A 6,000-nucleotide genomic window follows, 5' to 3' on the forward strand; every position below is an offset into this window, starting at 1 on the left:
ACTGAGGATTTTGTAGGCTGTAAAGTATGTTCCCTGGCAAATGTTTGTTTTCACTTTATAAATAAAATGTGTATTATTCCACATTCTGTATTATAACTACTGTCATAACAGGCTGTACTCTTTCAGTGAGTAGAAGTGTCTTGTTTTTATTGATGTAGTATTAGAAGGTATTTTTAAAAATTTTACCTAGATGCTCCATAGTGAATTGATAAATGCTTTACAATTGGCCCACTTTGCTATCTAATTTTCAAATCTTTCCTGATAGCAGTAGTGGTTATAGTAGCGATAGAAGCAGCCACTTTATTTTGAATGCTTATGTTTCAGGCACTGTGCCAAAAGTGTTATATATATTATCTCATTTAATGCTTATCACAACTCTATAAAGTATGTTGATATAAAGCTTTAGGAGCCTAATAACTAGTGCTCTACTTCTTTGAGTTTTAACCCACTTTCAAATAATCTGTTTCAGAAGGAGAAAGATAATTGTCAAGCAAAATAAACAAAATAAATAAAACCAAGAACAATATTGAAAGCTGTGGCTTATATTCATGGAAAAATTGGCTTACCAATAGTGAAATAAGGAATTATTTAGACTTATACAGATAATTATAGGTGTAGACAAGAGTATCATCTTTGGGGGGTGGGTACCCATGTAAAACAGCCTGAGGCCATTGTCTCCAAAAGGAAGAGGAAGAAGAGGCTAATCAAACATATGTCTTTCTCCTTCCAAGTGGACCAGTGAGATTGACCTTACTTCTGGAAAGTGGAACTAAGGAGAGCAAAGAGGCTAGGAGTATTATGCTAGGAGAGTGCCCCACCCATGAACCTCCACATGGAAGGAAACATAAGGAGTGGGAAAGGAACGAAGAAGCATTCTCCTCCAAGCTGTTATCACCACTTTATGGATGAGTCCCAGGGAAATTAAATATCTTGCCCATGAATTTAAAGCTGATAGGTAAGGGACTGAGATGTTAAGCTCAGATTTCTCTGACCACTTTCGTTTGTTATTTGTTCTTTCTTTTGAAAAGTAAGCTTACTTGAGGAAGAGTTTCCTATAAATGCTTGGCACCAAGCCATACATTTTGGCTCTTATATCCTTTGTTGTTCCTTTGCCTGTGTATATGTCTACGTTTTTTAAATGTTTTTTCCATCAAATTCTTTAAGAACCCACTTTGGGCCCTTGCTTCTATCTCATAGCACTCCAAACACACAGCGAATCACTAAGTGAGTTAAAGTAGCTATTGTAAAAGTAGTTAGAAAACCAAACACTAAATTATACTTCAAAACAAAGATTTGAAGTCCTGTTTAAGGAAAAAAATCATGACTTTGTTATAACAAATGTAAGAAATATGGTTTCATGGATTAATTATAAATTTCCATACTTGCTATAATCATAGCCTTAAAACAAGAAAACAACATAAAAAAACTGGTTTTATTACCTTTGCTATCTCAGCTCCTTCCACCTCTATCACTCTTCCACCATTATTGCCTGAAGTTACTGAGTCTTGGGCAAAGTGATTTTAGTAGTTCCTCTTGGTTTAAGGCATCAATATTTGAAGAGTCTTAGTAAAAAAGCATTAAAAATGGACTCTATTACAGTGATTCTCAACCTTGACTTTGCATTGGAATTAACAAAGGAAGCTTTCAAAAAACCCTGATGCCTGGGTCCCTATTAAAAATTAAACATTCTGTTTTAATTGGTCAAGAGCTTTACTAATGGGTATTTAAAGCTTTCCCGGTGATTGTAATGCACAGCTAAGGTTGCTAATCACTACTATAGAGAGGACCGTGGATAACTTCCTGAATTATTTTGTGAGAAAAAATAATTTTACCCTTTATATATAAAATCTCTTAGAATCTATTCTTTCTGTATTTGGAGTCCAGGCTATACATAATGAGTCACAGTAATTTTGAGCTAAGCTTAATTCAGAGTAAATATAATAGTGAAAATATTATGTTAGAAATGGCCTAGTTGTGTAATATGTTTATTTTATCTTGCCCAGGTATTGTTCTAAATGCAGCAGTTGCCACCCTTTACAATTAGGAAAGTGGCGTAACTTTCCCATAGTGTCAGCCTATTTTAACATCAGTGTTTAAATATTCAAGGTATTGTTTTTATCTGCAGACGATTTTCTCCAGAACAAACTTGTTCGTCTTTTTCCAGCATGTTTTCTCATTTGTTTTTGTTTTTTAAAATCATGTTTGCTTGCCCACATGCTTGTTTTTGCCTGAAAATCCTTGTATAGATTATAGGAACTAGAGAATGTAATAACTCTTTCAAAAAAGCACAGAAATATCTGTTCATTCTTTGCTGATGAGGCAGTGCTTAATGGTAATACGTACCTATCCTTCTATAGTTGCTTATTTAACTGGAAGTCATCTTTGAAAGAAATTTGGAAAGTCAACTCATTTTTAGAGAAGAGTTTTTGATATTTTAAACAGGAGGTAACATCTAGACATCCAGAGGAAAATGGCTGATAGGCATGTGAAATGTCAGATTGAGTCCTGAGAACACAACACTGTCGAGTCATACAGGTTTATGAATTTGCTTGCATTGCAAAGTATGGGCGCTGAGGCTGACTCCCTGAGTGTGAATATTTGTTTTATTTCTTATTAGTGATAAAACCATGGGTAAGGTTTTAAACTCTTCTGTGCCTCAGTTTCTTCTTGTGTAAAATGGAAATCATAATACTAACCACCCCTTTGGGTGGTTGTGAAGATTAAATAAGTTAAAACATGTAAAGCATTTTCAGTGTTGCCTGGTACATAATAAATGCTCACTAACTGTTAGAAATACAAATGATTATCCTGATAAAGCTATATTTGTTTTGAAAGTATTTTTGTGAAATCATAAGTTAAAATAATTTTTGATGCTGCTAAGCAAGAACTGAACTATATTTAGAGTGAATACACACAGATGTATTTAGTGTAATGGTTACATTCATCATTAAATTTCCATTCTGAAGATATAATTTATGAGTAAGAAACGATTTATGAGTAAGAGACAATTGTAGTTCCAGATAAAGAAGGAATAGGTTATATATATTTTCCATTGTGGACATACATTGCTAAATGAACTAGATGTTTTTAGTTGTTACACAGAATTATATATATAGCATATGATTATAATTATACGTATAGTTTACGTTATATATAGTATATGTTATACATATAAGATATGTATAACTTATTTATACCCAATATTTTTCCTTATTTACCTTTTATATTGTGACTTTTAGGAATTGTTAAGTAAAAGGGAAATCATGTTTATAGTAGGAATTTTTAAAATGAGTAAGTCTTAAGTAACTCTTGAGACCCATAATGCTTTGAAGATTATAATACAATATACTCCTGATTTTTTTTGTTTGTTTTTCAGTAGAAGGAAATGGAAGCTCAGATCACGTATGCATTAGTTTGATAACAAATGATACAAAGGATATCCAGTAATTGCTATTTTGGTTTAGATGCTATAGAGCTAAAGTGGTAAGCATAGCACAACAACTTCCAATATTAAATCATGTTAAATGAATTTTTCAGATTTTTTTTCCCCAGGAGACAATGTTAGTTTGCCATGGAAATTTTCTGTGACCTAGAACACGATGCTTTGCTTTTAAAAAGATTACTATTTAGTAAATATGGTTCACCAGTGTGAGATATCTTGAAAATATTTTATTTGATGAACTATTCTTCTTTGTATGTGGTTTCAAAGGCAATAAATACCCTTTTACCGTCTGATACTTTTCAGATGTCTTTCCTGACCTCTGTTTCAGGTGCTACTTTGTCCAGGCGTAATTGCAATAGAGAGAGTTGATGCTGTCGTTTCCCTGGAAAATATAAGTGCTCGTAGGAGTGATATTTATTAAAAGGAAATAGAGAAGAAGTCAGACATAATCCCATCTTTCCCGATGATAATATTCTATCATTTTATTTTTGGTGATATTTAATTTTAGTTGGGTTTTATACTTTTGGTTACTAGCTACTTGGAGATAATTGTGATATTTAAGAACAATATATCCAGTGGGGAAAAGGAATCAATATTTTGTCATTGCATTTACTATTGAATTTAAATTTATTTTGCAAGTAAATATTAATTGAGCAAGTTTAGAGTATTGTTTTGATGCAAAGATAGAACCATAAAATTATACAAGTGCACTTAAGAGTTAGCATAAGCCAAACAATTCTGAAGAACTGGATATAGGGAGATTGAAAGAATATTTGCAAAAATTTAGAAAATTCCTAAGCAGGCTAGGGACAATGTGTTAATATCTATATGTCTATGTTGAGCATGTCGATATTGTCATTTCTTTGATGTTGGGAAATAATTTCCAGAAATACTGTAAGTTTGAATTTGGTATCCTGAAAGTTAAAGTTTACTTAAGAGTTGGAAACTTTATCAATTTTTTTCAAATAAGTTCATCTCTAGTTTGTGTTTATTTTAGAATAAAGAATTTAACATTTACTTTTTGTAACCTAAACTCTCTGAATACTTTTGTGTCATTCCCTCTCCCCTAAGCCCTGCCAGATTTTGAAGTTTATTTGCACTTATGAAGGCTCTCTGCTTTGGAATATAATTCATTTTACAGAACATCTTTTTTTTGTTTTTTTTTTTTTTTTTTNTTTTTTTGAGATGAAGTCTTGCTCTGTCGCCCAGGCTGGAATGCAATGGCACTTGGCTAATTTTGTATTTTTTTGTAGAGATGGCATTTCACAATGTTGGTCGGGCTGGTCTGGGAACTCCTGACCTCCGGTGATCCACCCACCTTGACTGCCCCAGGTGCTGGGATTACAGGCATGAGCCACGGCGCCCAGCCCCCACATTTTACCCAACTTCTATAGCTGTTGTATCACTGGGGTGCTTTTGTTGTTTAGTCACCATAAAATATGGCAAAGTTAATGATTTTAGTTGCTTAAAAAGAAAATAAATTTGAATGTCAAAGAGCATTATATTATAATGCCTTTTGGGGGTGGGGCACACCACTTTAATCAGGAAGGACCAATCATTTGCCTTTAGTTTTCAGAGTTCCCTTAACTTCAGTTATGTCTTAATGTACAATATTTTAAATTTGGAAATGATAAAAATATATAAACTAGAAAATTGATTTGCAGCATTTAAATTATTAAATCCTACAGAAAATGACGTTTTGACAAGTTTACATTTCAGTTAATTTTAATTGATATTTCTCCTATTTGGACACAAGTCCAATAAAGAAAATAGCTGAAGATATGTCTGAAATTAGGTTGCCTTCTTTTAAGATAGTTTGTAATTTAAAACTAGATTTTTTCTTTTATTTTTTATTTTGAAAGTATTATTTTTCAGTCTCTATTTTATTATACTATATAATTTTAACATAGAAGATGTATAGTAATAGTGTGGTTTTATTCAGAGAACTTTCAAATAGAAAGTAGCATTTTCATCTTAGGATTTATATTTTCTTAGGATTAAGTTTTATTTTATAGTTTATAGTCAACATTAGAATAATGCTTTTTTCCACCCTAAAACATTTGTGTTAAGTTAGTAAGATCTGTTGTTTTTAAATTTTGGGAACAGATTTTTATTTAAAAATTTGGAGAACAGTAGAACATTTAAATTACTATATAAAATACTATATTTCAAAGTTTAGGATTGTTAAATCTTTTTCTTTCTAATTTTACTCTATATAAAAATGAGGTTTCAATCTCATGTAAAATGACTTTCAATATAGAAAAAAGTGATTTGTAAGCAAAACAGTTAAGATCATTGATATTTTTAAAAATAACATTCACATGTACATTTTTCAAGACTGTATATTGATGTGAAATAGAATACTCATACCCCAAACTGTTAAAGACAAATTATTCAGATACTTGTGTTTTCCTAGCATAATTATTGTGAAATTTAACCTACTCTGTCATGTTGAAGATTCAAAGTGTCTGAACATTTTCTGCTTTTACTTTTTAAATCTGTGTATCTTAATATCAGCATAATTTTTTTCTGCTTTTTAGAGGAATATTGAGCTCTTA

The sequence above is a fragment of the Cebus imitator genome, unplaced genomic scaffold (assembly GCF_001604975.1).
Source record: "Cebus imitator isolate Cc_AM_T3 unplaced genomic scaffold, Cebus_imitator-1.0 Scaffold1, whole genome shotgun sequence".
Lineage (NCBI taxonomy): Eukaryota > Metazoa > Chordata > Mammalia > Primates > Cebidae > Cebus > Cebus imitator.